The sequence below is a fragment of the Ovis aries genome, chromosome 25, assembly GCF_016772045.2.
Source record: "Ovis aries strain OAR_USU_Benz2616 breed Rambouillet chromosome 25, ARS-UI_Ramb_v3.0, whole genome shotgun sequence".
NCBI lineage: Eukaryota > Metazoa > Chordata > Mammalia > Artiodactyla > Bovidae > Ovis > Ovis aries.
The window spans coordinates 692,763-710,455 of NC_056078.1; the positions used below are offsets into that span (position 1 = coordinate 692,763).

The following is a 17,693-nucleotide window of genomic DNA, read 5'->3' on the forward strand; positions in this document are numbered from 1 at the left end:
ACTTATAAAACTAGTTAGAAGTTTTTACATTAGATGTTCCTCCTGTCTACCTGGAGTCTATTGTGAGTAGAACACTGAGGCAGACAAACAGAGAAATCTTGAAAGCAGCAAGAGAAAATAATTCATCCAGTGAAGTCACCCCAACAAGATTAGCAGCTGCTTTTGCATGAGAGATCATGGAAACCAGGACAATGGATGCCATGTTCAAAATGTTAAAAGAAAAAAAAAAGATTAACCAAGAATTCTACATCAGGACATTCATAGATAAACAAAAACAGAGAATGCTTTGTAAGGAAGCATGATTAGAAATACTAAAGTAAATTTTTCAGTTGAAAGCAGGTTGAAGTTGACTCTAGACAGTAACACCAATCCTATGCCCCTCCCCGCCAAAAAAACACCAATATAGGTGATTATGTCACTATAAGAGATAGTATAAATGCATATTTCTTTTCCTTTTTTTAACTGGTTTAAAAATCAATTGTAAAATGTATACAAAGAGCAATATGTATACAATGTACTATCTAGACTGTAACATACAGAAATGCAATATATTTGAAAATAGCGCCACAAAGGAGTGGGAGCAAAGTTGTGTTGAGGAAAGGAAATTACACCACATGGAGATGCAAACCCACAGGACCAGAAGAGAGACAGAATTTTTTTTTAAGGGTTTATATAACCAACTTTATAAACACACACTTTCGTGAAATTAGGCATCAACTGCAGGGGGAAAGAAACCTGTAAAAAACAGAAACACAAACACATGGAGGTTAAACAATACTCTTCTAAATAACCAAGGATCACTGAAGAAATCAAAGAGGAAATAAAAACACCTAGAAACAAATGACAGCAAAAGCACGACAACCCAAAACCTATGTTGTTTAGTCACTAAGTCGTGTCTGACTCTTTGAAACCCCGTGGATTGCAGCCTGCCAGGCTTCTCCGTCCATGGGATTTCTCAGGCAAGAATACTGGAGTGGGGTGCCATTTCCTTCTCCAGGGGATCTTCCCAACTCAAGGATCAAACCCAGGTCTCCTGCATTGCAGGCAGATTCTTTACTGCTGCACCACTGCAGAAGCTGCGGGATGCAGCAAAAGCAGTCCTGTTCCACCTTGCTGGGGTTCTCACAGCAAGGACACTGGGGTTGCTTGCCATTCCCGCCTCCAGTGGATTGCGTTTTGTCAGAACTCTCCACTATGACCTGTCCATCCTGGGCAGCCCACATGGCATGGCTCAGAGCTTCACTGAGTTATGCAAGCCCCTTCACCCAAGGTAGTGATCAATATACCCTTAGAAAAGCATAAGTCAAAGAGACATGTACCCCACTGTTCACCGCAGCACTGTTTACAATAGAGGCATGGAAGCAACCTAGATGTCTGCCATTAGATGAACAGGTAAAGATGCTGTGGTATGTGTACACAGTGGAACATTGCTTAGCCATAGAAAGGAACCAGTTTGAGTCAGTTCTGGTGAGGCAGATGAACTTACAGTCTGTTATATAGAGTGAAGTAAGAGAGAAACAAAGGAATATTAACACGTATCTATGGAATCTAGGACAATGGTACTGATGAACCTATTTGCAGGGCAGGAATAGAGACAAAAACGTAGAGAACAGACTTGTAGACACAACAGAGAAGAGAGTGGGATGAGAGAGTAGCATTGAAGCATATACATTACCGTATGTAAGACATAGAGTTGTAGGAAGTTGCTCTATAACACAGGAAGGTCAACCTGGTGCTCTGACAGCTAGAGGGGTGAGATGGGGGGGAAGGGAGATACGTTCAAGAGTGAGGGGTCATATGTATACGTATGGCTGATTCATGTTGTTGTATGGCAGAAACCAACACAATATTGTAAAGCAATTATCCTCCAATTAAAAATAATTGTTTTTTTTAAACCCACATACTTTCTAACTTGCTCTCTCAGTTGAGAGAGCATAAAGTTACGTAAAGTAATAATTACAACAATATATTGTTAGCTTTGTAACATTTATTAATGCAACATTGGTAGTCCAGAAAGGGGAATGAGAGAATAGGCCTGCATGGGAGTAATGTTTCTATATCTCACTGGAATTAAGTTAGGTAATAACAGCGAGTTAATAAATCTGAAATACATTCTGATAAGTGAAGAAGTACATGGTAGCCCCTAGGGCAACCATTAAGAAAAAATTCTCCAAAAAGGAAAATCATTAAAGGAATTACAATGTTACAATAGAAAATATTCACTTAATGCAAAAAAAAAAAGAGAGAGAAACTCGGAGCAAAGCTTACCCGTATTATGAGATCTTAGTTGTGAGTTCCCCATCACCTTCTTAAATTGGCCCCTTCCTCCAGCGGATCAGCTTCCACTGTCTGCCCCATCCTGGCATCCTTAAATGTTCACTGCCTTTTCTCTTTCGTTTATTTCCCCCACAAAACAGTAAGCCTCCCAGATACAAGGACGCTCTTGAGTCCCCATTGTGTAATACGGTATCTTACACTTCAGTGTTTAATAAATGTTCAATCAATACATACAAATTGACTCTGGTACATGATCAGACAGAGCTGTGGTGGGGGGGCTCCAGATGACCCAGGGAAACGAGAACTTCATGTTGCTGGGTGCTTCAGTCTTAGCTACAAGGGATGGGCCCCTATGTCACCCAACATCCTGCCAAAATAGGACGTTGCCACAAGGTACGAGGAGCCATAGGTGGATGTAGAGCCTCCCTGTGTACTCCATCCCGTTCCCCTCCTCTTCCCATACTTGAAAAGAGGAACCAGCGCCACAGCAAAGGGAGGAAGAGCAGGTCCCAGTAATGCAGCCTCTGATTTTCAAGCTGCTTCATCCCTTTCCTTAACTCACTCCCAAGACTGTATTATACAAGACCCCAGGGCCCCTCCACATGCTTTTTCTCCCCAACATGATTTGATCCAGGCCACAGCTCCAAGTCTGGGGTAGTGAGCTACACACCACTGCAGGCTCACACCTTCCAGGTGGCAGAGCCTATAAAGCCATGACCCTCCTTTTGTCACCATGGAAAGCCTTGGTGCCCAAGTTACCAGCTTATTGGCTTCTCAGGAGGCAGAGTGGTAAAGAATCTTCCTGCCATTGCAGGAGAGATGAGTTTGATCCCTGGGTCAGAAAGATCTCCTGGAGTAGGAAATGGTGACCCACTCCAGTATTCCTGTCTGAAAAATTCCATGGAGAGAGGCTCCTGGGAGGCTACAGTCCATGGGGTTGCAAACAGTCAGACATGACTGAGTGACTGAGTATTACACTGTGCAGCAGGAACGCTCTCTGCTTTGAGAGAGCAGTAGATGCCAGACAACAAGCTAATGCTGTAGTTCTCTGCATGGGCTTTTCTGTTAACTGTGACTTCAACAGAAATGCACGTTGAAATAAATGTTACCTTTAATTCAAAAATCTACTAATGGAAAGTGTGAGAGGTTGAAGCACTGAGGTCAGAAGCTCCTGAGAGAAGGATTGAAATACCTATTTTGAAGACAACTTGACAGTACTTACTAACAGCCTCAAGAATAATCATTTATTCAGACCAAGAAATTCCACATTTAGGTATTTACCCTAAGGAAATTACCATGGGTATACACAAGAAGTTATTTGCAGAATAAAATTTTTCTTTTAATTTTTAACACAGAATTAACTATGCATTTTCTGTCACATTCATACAGTTATTTAGATCAATAATTACAGTCATCTAAAATTATGTTGCAGAGTAGCACTAATGAAAAGGGATAGCATTAATTTACAATACAAATTTTAAGTGTTACAAAAACTGTATGTACAGTATGGTCCCCCTTGGGAATGACATATATTTGTGTAATTTAGAAGAGCACGTTTTTCACATTTTACCATTTTTCCCTTTTCTTTAATTGATGTATAGTTGATTTACAGTGTAGTGTTAGTTTCAGGTGTACAGCAAACTGATTCAGGTACACACAGATATATGGGTTCTTTCTCAGATTCTTTTCCCTTGTAGATTATTACAAGATGTTGATTACAGCTCTCTACAGTATAAGTAGGTCGTTGCTGTTTACCTGTTTTATACAAACAGCTGTGAAAAGAAGAGAAGCGAAAAGCAAAGGAGAAGGGAAAGATATAAGGATCTGAATGCAGAGTTCCAAAGAATAGCAAGGAGAGATAAGAAAGCCTTCCTCAGCAATCAATGCAAGGAAATAGAGGAAAACAACAGAATAGGAAACACTAGAGGTCTCTTCAAGGAAATTAGAGATACCAAGGGAACATGTCATGCAAAGATGGGCTCAATAAAGGACAGAAATGGTATGGACCTAACAGAAGCAGAAGATATTAAGAAGACGTGGCAAGAATACACAGAACTGTACAAAAAAGAGCTTCACCACCCAGATAATCACGATGGTGTGATCACTCACCTAGAGCCAGATATCCTGGAATGCCAAGTCAAGTAGGCCTCAGAAAGCATCACTACAAATAAAGCTAGTGGAGGTGATGGAATTCCAGTTGAGCTATTTCAAATCCTGAAAGATGATGCTGTGAAAGTGCTGCACTCAATATGCCAGCAAATTTGGAAAACTCAGCAGTGGCCACAGGACTGGAAAAGGTCAGTTTTCATTCCAATCCCAAAGAAAGGTAATGCCAAAGAATGCTCACAATTGCACTCATCTCACACGCCAGTAAAGTAATGCTCAAAATTCTCCAAGCCAGGCTTCAGCAATACGTGAACCGTGAACTTCCAGATGTCCAAGCTAGTTTTAGAAAAGGCAGAGGAACCAGAGATCAAATTGCCAACATCCACTGGATCATGGAAAAAGGAAGAGAGTTCCAGAAAAACATCTATTTCTGCTTTATTGACTATGCCAAAGCCTTTGACTGTGTGGATCACAATAAATTGTAGACAATTCTGAAAGAGATGAGAATACCAGACCACCTAACCTGCCTCTTGAGAAACCTGTATGCAGGTCAAGAAGCAACAGTTAGAACTGGACATGGAACAACAGACTGGTTCCAAATAGGAAAACGAGTACGTCAAGGCTGTATATTGTACCCTGCTTATTTAACTTATATGCAGAGTACATCATGAGAAACGCTGGGCTGGAAGAAGCACAAGCTGGAATCAAGATTGCCGGGAGAAATATCAATAACCTCAGATATGCAGATGATACCACCCTTATGGCAGAAAGTGAAGAGGAACTAAAAGCCTCTTGATGAAAGTGAAAGAGGAGAGTGAAAAAGTTGGCTTAAAGCTCATTATTCAGAAAACGAAGATCATGGCATCCAGTCCCATCACTTCATGGGAAATAGATGGGTAAACAGTAAAAACAGTGTCAGACTTTATCTTTTCAGGCTGCAAAGTCACTGCAGATGGTGATTGCAGCCATGAAATTAAAAGATGCTTACTCCTTGATAGGAAATTTATGACCAACCTAGATCAGTTCAGTTCAGTCGCTCAGTCATGTCCGACTCTGTGACCCCATGAATCGCAGCACGCCAGGCCTCCCTGTCCATCACCAACTCCCGGAGTTCACTCAGACTCACATCCATCGAGTCAGTGATGCCATCCAGCCATCTCATCCTCTGTCATCCCCTTCTCCTCCTGCCCCCAACCCCTCCCAGCATCAGAGTCTTTTCCAATGAGTCAGCTCTTCACATGAGGTGGCCAAAGTACTGGAGTTTCACCTTTAGCATCATTCCTTCCAAAGAAATCCCAGGGTTGATCTCCTTCAAAAAGTACTGGTTGGATCTCCTTGCAGTCCAAGGGACTTTCAAGAGTCTTCTCCAACACCACAGTCCAAAAGCATCAATTCTTCAGCGCTCAGCTTTCTTCACAGTCAAGCTCTCACATCCATACATGACCACAGGAAAATCCATAGCCTTAACTAGACGGACCTTTGTTGGCAAAGTAATGTCTCTGCTTTGAATATGCTATCTAGGTTGGTCATAACTTTTCTTCCAAGGAGTAAGCGTCTTTTAATTTCATGGATGCAGTCACCATCTGCAGTGATTTTGAAGCCCCAAAAAATAAAGTCTGACACTGTTTCCACTGTTTCCCCATCTATTTCCCATGAAGTGATGGGACTGGATGCCATGAGTTTCGTTTTCTGAATGTTGAGCTTTAAGCCAACTTTTTCACTCTCCACTTTCATTTTCATCAAGAGGTGTTTTAGTTCCTCTTCACTTTCTGCCATAAGGGTGGTGTCATCTACATATCTGAGGTTATTGATATTTCTCCCAGCAATCTTGATTCCAACTTGTGTTTCTTTCAGTCCAGCATTTCTCATGATGTACTCTGCATAGAAGTTAAATAAGCAGGGTGACAATATACAGTACATTGAAAAACAGAGATATTACTTTGCCAACAAAAGTCTGTCTAGTCAAGGCTATGTTTTTTCCAGTAGTCATGTATGTATGTGAGAGTTGGACTGTGAAGAAAGCCGAGCACCAAAGAATTGATGCTTTTGGACTGTGGTGTTGGAGGAATACTCTTGAGAGTCCCTTAGACTGCAAGGAGATCCAACCAGTCCCTTCTAAAGGAGATCAGTCCTGGGTGTTCATTGAAAGGACTGATGCTGAAGCTGAAACTCCAATACTTTGGCCACCTCATGTGAAGAGTTGACTCATTGGAAAAGACTCTGATGCTGGGAGGTATTAGGGGCAGGAGGAGAAGGGGACGACAGGGGATGACATGGCTAGATGACTTCACCGACTCGATGGACATGAGTTTGAGTACATTCTGGGTGTTGGGGATAGACAGGGAGGCTTGGTGTGCTGTGATTCATGGGGTCAAAAAGAGTCGGACACAACTGAGCAGCTGAACTGAACTGAACTGAATGTGTATCCATTAATCCCAAACTCCTAATTTATCCCTCCCAGCACCTACCATTTTAGGATGTGAAATAGCTCAACTGGAATTTCATCACCTCCACTAACTTTATTCATAATGATGCTTCCTAAGGCCCACTTGACTTCACACTCCAAGATGTCTGGCTCTAGGTGAGTGATCACACCATCATGGTTATCTGGGTCATGAAGATCTTTTTTTGTATAGTTCTTCTATGTATTCTTGCCAACTCCATCTTCCAGTTCTGTTAGGTCCATGCCATTTCTGTCCTTTATTGTACCCATCTTTGCATGAAATGTTCCCTCTAATTTTCTTGAGGAGATATCTATTCTTTCCAGTTCCAACCTTTTTCTCTATTTCCTTGCATTGATCATTGAAGAAGGCTTTCTTATCTCTCCTTGCTATTCTTTGAAACTCTGCATTCACATGGGTGTATCTTTCCTTTTTTCCTTTGCCTTTAGCTTCTCTTCTTTTCTCAGCTATTTGTAAGACCTCCTCAGACAGCTATCTTGTCTCTTTGCATTTCTTTTTCTTGGGATGATTTTGATCACCATCTCCTGTACAATGTCATGAACCTCTGTCCATTGTTCTTCAGGCAATCTATCTATAAGATCTAATCCCTTGAATCTACTTGTTACTTCCACTGTATAATCATAAGGGATTTGATTTAGGTCATAACTTAATGGCCTAGTGGTTTTTGCTACTTTCTTCATTTTAAGTCTGGATTTTGCAATAAGGGCTTCCACAATAGCCATCTCATGCGAAGAGTTGACTCATTGGAAAAGAATCTGCCTGCAATCAGGAAACCCTGGTTCAATTCCTGGGTCAGGAAGATCCGCTAGAGAAGGGATAGGCTACCCACTCCATTACAGTGTTCTTGGGTTTCCCTTGTGGCTCAGCTGGTAAAGAATCTGCCTGTGATGCGGCAGACCTGGGTTTGATCCCTTGGTTAGGAAGATCCCCTGGAGAAGAGAAAGTCTACCCACTTTAGTATTCTAGCCTGGAGAATTCCATAGACTGTATAGTCCATGGGGTCACAAAAAGTTGGACATGACTGAGTGAATTTCACTTTACTTGAAATAAGGAGCTCAAGATCTGAGCCACAGTCAGCTCCCGGTCTTGTTTTTGCTGACTGTATAGAGCCTCTCCATCTTTACTGTAAAGAATATAATCAATCTGATTTCAGCATTGACCATCTGGTGATGCTCATGTGTAGAGTTGTCTCTTTGTGCTGTTTGAAGAGGGAATTTGCTTAGAGGAAAACATAGGCGAAACACTCTCCAACATACATCACAGCAGGATCCTCTATGACCCACCTCCCAGAATATTGGAAATGAAAGCAAAAATAAACAAATGGGACCTAATTAAAATTAAAAGCTTCTGCACAACAAAGGGAACTATAAGCAAGGTGAAAAGACAGCCTTCAGAACGGGAGAAAATAATAGCAAATGAAGCAATGGACAAAGGATTAATCTCAAAAATATGCAAGCAACTCCTGAAGATCAATTCCAGAAAAATAAAAGGCCCAATCAAAGAGTGGGACAAAGAACTAAACAGACATTTCTCCAAAGAAGACATACAGATGGCTAACAAACACATGAAAAGATGGTCAATATCACTCATTATCAGAGAAATGCAAATCAAAACCACAATGAGGTACCATTTCACGCCAGCCAGAATGGCTCTATCCAAAAGTCTACAAGCAATAAATGCTGGAGAGGGTGTGGAGAAAAGGGAACTTTCTTACACTGTTGGTGGGAATGCAAACTAGTACAGCCTCCATAAAGAACAGTGTGGAGATTCCTTAAAAAACTGGAAATAGAACTGCCATATGACCCAGCAATCCTACTGCTGGGCATACACACTGAGGAAACCAGAATTGAAAGAGACACGTGTACCCCGATGTTTATTGCAGCACTGTTTATAATAGCCAGGACATGGAAGCAACCTAGATGTCTATCAGCAGACGAATGGATAAGAAAGCTGTGGTACATATACACAATAGAGTATTACTCAGCCATTAAAAAGAAAACATTTGAATCAGTTCTAATGAGGCAGATGAAACTGGAGCCGATTATACAGAGTGAAGTAAGCCAGAAAGAAAAGCACCAATACAATATACTAATTTAGAAAGATGGTAACGATAACCTTGTTATGCGAAACAGCAAAAGAGACACAGATGTATTGAACAGTCTTTTGGACTCTGTGGGAGAGGGCTAGGGTGGGATGACATGGGAGAAGGGCATTGAAACATATAAATGATCATATGTGAAACAAATTGCCAGTCCAGATTCTATGCATGATACAGGGTGCTCGAGGCTGATCCACTGGGATGACCCAGAGGGATGGGATGGGGAGGGAGGTGGGAGGGGCGTTCACGATGGGGAACACATGTACATCCATGGTGGATTCAAGTCAATGTATGGCAAAATCAAGACAAAATTGTAAAGTAAAATAAATAAACAGGGAAAAAATAAGAAGAGGGAGTTTACTATGACCAATGTACTCTCTTGGGAAACTTCTGTTAGCCTTTAAGGTCCTGCTTCATTTTTTACTCCAAGGCCAAATGTGCCTGATACTTCCCGTATCTCCTGACTTCCTACTTTTACGTTCCAGTCCCTTGTGGAAAACTCAGCAGTGGCCTGCTGCTGCTGCTGAGTCACCTCAGTTGTGTCCGACTCTGTGCGACCCCATAGATGGCAGCCCACCAGGCTCCGCTGTCCCTGGGATTCTCCAGGCAAGAACACTGGAGTGGGTTGCCATTGCCTTCTCCAATGCATGAAAGTGAAAAGTGAAAGTGAAGTCGCTCGCTCAGTCGTGTCCGACTCTTCGCGACCCCATGGACTGCAGCCCACCAGGCTCCTCCGCCCATGGGATTTTCCAGGCAAGAGTACTGGAGTGGGGTGCCATTGCCACAGGACTGGAAAAGATCAATTTTCACTCCAATCCCAAAGAAGGGCAATGCCAAAGAAAGTTCAAACTACTACACAATTGAACTCATTTCACGTGCTAGCCAAGTAATGCTCAAAATTCTCCAAGCCAGGCTTCAACTGTATATGAACCAAGAACTTCCAGATGTTCAAGCTGGATTTAGAAAAGGCAGAGGAACCAGAAATCAAACTGCCAACATCCACTGGATCATAGTAAAAGCAATAGAATTCCAGAAAAGCACCTACTTCTGCTTCATTGACTATGCTAAAGCCTTTGACTGTGTGGATCACAACAAACTGTGGACAATTCCTAAAGAGGTGGGAATACCAGACTATCTTACCTGCCTCCTGCAAAACCTGTATGCAGGTCAAGAAGCAACAGTTAGAATCAGATGTGGAATAGCTGACTGGTTCCAAATTGGGAAATGAGTAAGTCAAGGCTGTATATTGTCACCCTGCTTATTTAACTTGTACATAGAGTATATCATGCAAAATGCCGGACTGGATGAAGCACAAGTTGGAATCAAGATTGCAGGGAGAAATATCAATAACCTCAGATATGCAGAAGACACCACCCTTATGGCAGAAAGTGAAGAGGAACTAAAGAGCCTTTTGATGAAAGTGAAACAGGAGAGTAAAAATTTGACTTAAAACTCAGCATTCAAAACATGAAGATCATGGTATCCACTCCAACACTTCATGGAAAATAGATGAGGAAACAATGGAAACAGTGACAAACTTTATTTTCTTGGGCTCCAAAATCACTGCAGATGGTGACTGCAGCCATGAAATTAAAAGATGCTTGCTTCTTGGATGAAAAGCTGTGACCAACCTAGACAACATATTACAAAGCAGACGTTGTTTTGCTGACAAAGGTCTGTCTAGTCAAAACTATGGTTTTTCCAGTGATCATGTATGGATATGAGAGCTGAACCATAAAGAAGACTGAGTAACGAAGAACTGACGCTTTTGAACGGTGGTGCTAGAGAAGACTCTTGAGAGTCCCTTGGACTGCAAGGAGATCCAACCAGTCAATCCTGAAGGAGATCAATCCTGAATATTCATTGGAAGGATTGATGCTGAAGCTGAAGCTCCAATAGTTTGGTCACCTGATGCAAATAGCCAACCTATTAGAAAAGACCCTGAAGGCAAGAGGAGGGGTAGACAGAGGATGAGATGGTTGCATGGCGTCACAAACGCAACAGACAGGAGTTTGAGCAAGGTCTGGGAAATGGTGAAGGACAGGGAAGCCTGGTGTGCTGCAGCCCATGAGGTTGCGAAGAGTCAGACACAACTGAGCAACTGAACAACGACCTCCCCTTTGGTAACCATAAGTCTATGTTCTATGGGACTTCACTATTTCTGAAATGGAATCATCTTACCACTGAAAGTACTTCCTTTTTTCTCTAAAAGCTATTAATTGATCAAGAGTGTGTCTTCGAAATGATGGTACCTTAGAATCAAGAAAACGCATGTGCACACTTGGAAGAACATGCCGAAATGTTACCTGTAGTTAAGGTTACAGATGATTTCTGCTCTTTGTTTTTATTAACTTTCATTTTCTAATTTCTCTTCAATAAGCATATATAGAAAATGGCATCTAGAAAATGACAGCTTGTTAACATTTATCTTTAAAAAAGAACTTTGTCTTTCTCTGTTTATTGAAAATATTTCAAAGAAATGCAACAGCAGCCCAATTTCCCACCTCAGTCAGTACAAATTGACAATTATTTCAAGGTGATGTGGTGCTCAGAGACTTGCTGTGTCCCTAAGTGGTCATCACAAAGCCTGGGGAAAATGCTCCCTGATCTCTATCAAGGTCCATCAGGCCATCATCAGGAGGGCCTGGGGACGCTGCCCCGGTATCCCCATCACATCACCCACATTGCTGTGCACCCTGAGAGCAGCCCACGTGCATACCTGACCCCTCTGGATCTTTGGTAAGGCCTGCAGGGAGACACAGCTTACATCAGGGCCCCAGCCTCCTGGGAGATGCTCTTTTTCAGTGAGCAGCAAAACGTAAGCACACAAAAAGCAAAGTGAAAACATGACAGGAAAATATTTCATGGGTAATTACATGAGTTTTTTCATGGGTAATCACATAATCACAAAATTTTTTTGATGCATGGGTAATCACAGGAAGGATGGTACAAACAGAAAACAGCAAGAATCAAAGGTGGGCTTACAGAAGGTGGGAGGGCCTTTCAAAGGCTTCACCAAGGAGTGTAGGCAGATGTGAAGCCAGCCTGGTCAGAAGCCAAGGGACTAAGTGAGAGCGCCCTGTAGGGTAGGTGGAGGGAAAGCACGGCAGGCACTGCTGGGGAAAACTCTCCATGCTGGAAGGAGGCTTTGGGTCTTCTCTGGGAATAAATGAAGAATTTCCAGTAGAGCTGCAACAAGATGAACAAGCTGCAGTGACAGTTTAGTGTGAAACAGGAGAGCCAAACGAACTGCTTTCCTTGTAGCCATGATGGGGCAGATACACACACACACACACACACACACACACACCAGCCCCCAGACACTGGGCCTGGATAGGAGACCTGCCAGTGGAGTGTGAACAGGAGTGACCCATGCCTGTCCAGGTGGAGCTTCGAATGTACCCGAGGATTTGCAGAGACCATAGGAAGAGCAGTGCCCAGAGGGCCAGGCTCCTCCCATCAGAAGGCCCCAGACCTGACCTGACCAGGAACAAAGCCAGGCAGCTGCCCTGCCCCAGAGAGAGGAGGAATCACTACAAGATGTCAGCAGGTTGTGGTCCCAGAAAAACGTTGGCCGATAACTTCTCCTGAAAGTCAAGTGTAGGAAGGAACACATCGTTCACCTCAAAGGTCTAGTCAGGGAAGTTCTGGTTGTGCAAGAATTTGCCACGTGCTACATGAGTATTCCCAGGTGGTGCTAGTGGTAAGAACCCACCTGCCAATGCAGGAGACATAGGAGAGGCAGGTTTGATCCCTGGGTCAGGAAGATCCTTTGGAGAAGAGTACGGCAACCCACTCCAGTGTTCTTGCCTGGAAAGTCCCATGGACAGAGGAGTCTGGGAGGCTATAGTTCAAAGGAAGCGACTTGGCATGAGCACGCACATTAGTACTGAAGTGGATCAGTAGCAAACCTCCCAGACTGCCCTGTCTGCTGCACAAGTCCCCACTCACCTGTCACTCTAGGCAATGGGCTGTTTTCACAGGGTTGGTACTTCGCTGTAGCCTCTTCAGCCTCCCCTCTGAGGGCCCTGTGCCCTTTGATTTTAGGCAATTCTTTGTGTCACAGAAACCTTGTGGGGTGGACATGGAACTTGTCAGGACAACTGAAGCCTCTGCACTCAGCATGCTCAGCCCTGTGGGTCTTCCAGGCACTGCGGTCACCACTAGAAACACAAACATGGGAAGGACATTCCCACGCTAAAGAACCTTGTGGCCCAGCAGGCCTATAAATGTCATTCTGCTGGGTTAAACAGGGGGAGAGATTCCACCATTTTCTTCAAGATGCCTCTCTGACAGCGAAATTAACAAACAAAGGGATAACAAATCTCATGCTCTGATCTGCGGTTTCTTCCGAGGAGCCTCAGCATTTCAAGGCCATTTTGGGGAGCACTAGAGCATCAGATGAGTCCCAGAGAGGTCCCAGAGAAAGGTAACAGCAAGTGTGGATGTGCGGGTGAGGTGGGGAGAGAGGCCTAACCTTCCAACACCAACCCTGGGACAAAGACAGCGCCGTCCTCTCACTGCCCTCACCCACCCCACTCCCTCCAGCTCAGGGGTTCTTGATCTGGGAAGGCTGACTGGGAACCAATTGACTTGGGCCAACCTTCAACTCTCTCAACCGATTTTCCTGACCAAAAGGAAAGAGTCATGGAGCATTTATGGAAATGTGTGGGGTGCCTTTGACTGACACCATGAATGGGGTGGGGGACTCTAGCCTTTAGAGCTGAGGGTCCTCAGACGCTGAGAGCCCTGTGATGCAGGCGTCAATCCATGCACCAGGGATTGTGCAGATGAGCCAGGCTCCATGGTGAGACACTCGGACAGATGGTGCCCTGTCTGGTATTTGATGATTCTAGGATCATTTCAAAAGTGAAGTGAAAGGCACTCAGTGGTGTCCAGCTCTTTGTGACCCCACGGACTATACAGTCCACAGGATTCTCCAGGCCAGAGTACTGGAGTGGGTAGCCTTTCCCTTCTCCAGGGGATCTTCCCAACCCAGGGATCAAACCCAGGTCTCCCACATTGCAGGCAGATTTTTACCAGCTGAGCCACAAGGAAAGCCCTCATTTCAAATGGACCATCTTCATAAAATTACCAGAAGACATGCCGATGGCCTGCCACATTCCTACCATCTATGCCTCCGGACATACAGATTAGTATGTCTAGACAGTGTCAGCATCACGGACTTCTTAACTGCTCTCTATAAAAGCAGTTCTTTCCTCTGCCCTGAACTGGGTCCTTCATGCTTCTAGGGTGACCCCTGGCCCCTTGCGGAGACCACACCATCATGGCACACTGGCTGGCACCAGCCTCAGCCAGGGCCTGATGTCATGGCCACAAACACAAAGGGGCTGTGTGTCCACAGGCGAGTGAAACAGGCCTTTTGTTGCAGACTCAGCCTTCATACACCTGCCCAGAGGAAGAACGGAAAACCGGGGGGTCATTAACAACAAATATCCAAGAACGTGCCCAGTGGATGAAAGGACAGCTTAGTTGCTGACTGAGGAAGAAGCATGCAAATCCAATCAGGAAGGAATTGGATTTGAAGGCTTAAAACCTTGTATGGATTGTGGGTGGAGCAAATCCTTTAAACATCAAGAAAAATACAGCCTGCAGCTGCAATTCAGAACACTGCTTTAAAACAATGTCATCACAAGAAGCAGAAGAATCAAAGACCATATTACCTTTGCTCGGCACATTGGGGTTTTTTGACTCTCACTGCAGTCAGTGATGAAAACATCTGTTCACATGTGAATCAAGCTGTTGAACCAAGAAATTAAGTAAATCCATTGGGAGTGGGGGGTGAAGCAGGGAAGGGGAAGAGGACGGGAAGGGAAAGAAATAAGAGAGGAGAGATGTGAGAGAGACCAAGAGAAGAATGGAGGGTTTGAGGGAGAGAGAAAAGATAGAGGGAGGAAGAAAAAGGGAGAGGAGAGGGGGAAATAAGGAGGGTGGAGCCGTGAGGGGAGGGGAACAGGAGTAAGCTCTGAGCTCACATCTACAGATGCAGGGCTTTCTTATATTATTAGGCTCCCACTTAGATGGAAAATCAAAAAAAGAACATATCAACTTCACTAGGGGTACAAGATATAGGAACCAAGCAACTCCTTGCATAAGAGCTTCTCATGAGAGATGCCTTCCAAGGGAAAGTGCCCTGCCCACACAGTGGGTTTGTGCCTCAGACTTGACACTGCCCCCCACCATCCCACAGCCAATCCTCACCCCTTTGACTTGCTTGGACACCACGATGTGGGATGAGCCTGTTACTTGGTATTTTTACTGTGAAGAATACAAAGTCCCTCTTGTCCTGGGGCTGCTATGCTGACATGATCTGTGTATCTTTCTACCCTACTTCTGTTTCTCCCAAGGAGGTGAGGCAAATAAGTTTGACTTCCTTAAGCTAGTGTGAGGGGTTAGATCTTTCCTGACTAATGGCTGTCTCAGCACCTCCACCCCCACCCAGATCTGAGCCGCCCTAACTCCTGCATCCCCAGTTGAGGGGGTCCTGCTCTTGGGCTCCTGCTGGGCCTCTCCCCTCCTTGTGGGTTGAGTCTGCAAGTCAGGGACCAGGTACACGACCCCTCTGGGCCAGAACCTAGAAGCTCCTGCCACCAAGCATGAGGCAACGAGCAGGTCTCTTCTCTGGACCCTCCTCTCTAGGACAGAAGATGCTATGTGAACCCCTGGGCTCACACGGCCATGTGCAGAGGGGTGACTGCCCCACACACATAAGGCCCTGGATACAGAAAGGAATCAGGGCTGGGCAGAAGGGGGAAGAGGCTTCCATCTGCATCTCTTCTTGGGGGTATGAAGGTGGAGGGGTGCATTAGATGCTTTTAAACTTCTCAACAACATGTGACCCTGTTAGGCAGATGAGCCATCGAAGAAATCAAGTACGTGGAAGGGGAGGTAGTGTGGCTAGAGGTGGGGCCTTTAGGAACTGCTGACACCCTCTAAACAACACGGCAAATGCTCCCTGCCAGCAGGAAAGTAACAGCCATGTGCACAGCTCCCCTGAGCACATGCGGCTGTGGGTCTCAGTCACCTTCGGCCACTCGTCCTGGCTCTCTCCACACCTTCCCTGCCTGCCTGTGTCTGCCAGGCCCCCAGGACTTTCCTGCTTTCTTGTTCCTCTGCAAGAGAGGAAATGAGCAATGAATCACTCCCCATGCAGCTACGACGCCGTCCCCTCCGTATCAGATAAGCTTGGCCATACAGCACAGAATCTACCACCAAGACAGACATTGGGGTTTCTCGTCACAGTAAATGATTTACAGCTGAACTGACTGATGCACGGCCGGTTTTGGAATGATGCGAGGAGCTGCCTTCACCATGGTCCCCCTGCTCCAGGGCTCCTGCCTGAGCCACACTGATCAGCAGTGTGCAGTCTCTGCCTCCTGCCCCGACTGACTTGGCTTAGAATGCAGGCCCCTCCCAAGACATCTAATCAGGGTCCTACATGGTCTCCGGAACATCAACTTCAAGGAGTCTGGGAGATACTGGTGTGCATCCCCTGGATGGAATCAGAAGGTATGCAGACTGAGCCCCACCAGCCCCAAAGCACCACCCCTTCCCAGCAGCTTCTCTACAGATATCTCCTCACTACACTGGGCGTAAAGTGTCGCCATAAGAGAAGAAGTCCGACCTTCATCAGGACACAAGCAGGCACTGGAGGGCTCTCGCACCAGCTGACAGTGCACAGGCTGAGGTGCAGACAGAGGGAGGAGAGGGTGCATGGTGCGTGGCAAGGCCAGGCCCATCCTGGAGGTGCCCTGTGCTCTGGATGAGCTTGTAGGAGCAAAGCAAGACAGAGCTGGCAGACGATGGTGCGAGGTCTGCTCTCTCCCCAGGCCCACCCTGGCCTCATGTGCCCCGAGAAGCACAAGGTCCCTGCACCATTGCCTCTGAGGGTCTCGGGTACGCTGACCCAGCAACCCTTCTCTAAGGGCATTCCATGCCCTGGATCCTCTCTCCTTCTCACCTAATTTGTACAGCATAATCTTCCCCCGAGAGAGGGAACTTGTGACTTACAGTCACTGTCACTGAAGCTTCAGCTCCAATAAGCAGCTCGGGAAGGTGTGGGACTGTCCACTCTCCAGGGACAGTGAGCAAAAGGACATCAGATGCTATCAGTCAGTTTGCTTCTGAGATTCAGGTCTTGGGAGACCCAGATAGCCAGCTGCACACCAGGCCCCCGGGAACCCAGGAGAGCAGAGCCCTGTTGCAGTCAGATCAAACCACAGGAACTAAGGAGCATTTAACCAGCCTTTCTAGAGACAGTCCAAGCTCTGTGTCAGCCAGTCTCCAATGACAGTACAGTCTAAGTGGGAACAGGTCATGGGGCTCAAGGAGGAACTCAAAAGACAGAACAAGTTCCAGGAACCACCAAGAAACCACACTCTTTTCTAGGTAATTAATATTAATTACAGTACCTAGAACTCCAGTGGAAGCTGTCTTCAGAATCTCAAAGCAGCCACTTCCCTGTATTAGTCAGGTGCTTATGCAGAGAACTTAAAGGAAGAGAAAGCCATAGTGACCTTGAAGTGAACTCCATCCTAAACTCAAAACAATATAATCTCAAAATATAAGAAGCAACAGCTAACAAACCCATGAAGAGAAATCAATAAGTCAACCATGGGGAGTGGTGACTTAGGACGTGTTTCCCAAATACTAGTAGCCCAACAGACCAAAAACATGAACAAAGATGCACCACATGCTTCAACCATCAGTGAAATTTCAAAATACTTAGC

General features: G+C 45.1%; 1 long non-coding RNA gene across 1 annotated transcript in view; it reads right to left on the reverse strand.

Annotated features, from left to right (window-relative positions):
* The window catches only part of LOC132658658 (uncharacterized), a 73,205-nt gene continuing 55,512 nt past the window's right edge, over nt 1–17,693 (reverse strand). The window contains exon 4 of the long non-coding RNA XR_009598576.1: nt 1–17,693. This exon is cut by the window's right edge and continues 18,107 nt beyond it. This is a non-coding gene — a long non-coding RNA (uncharacterized LOC132658658).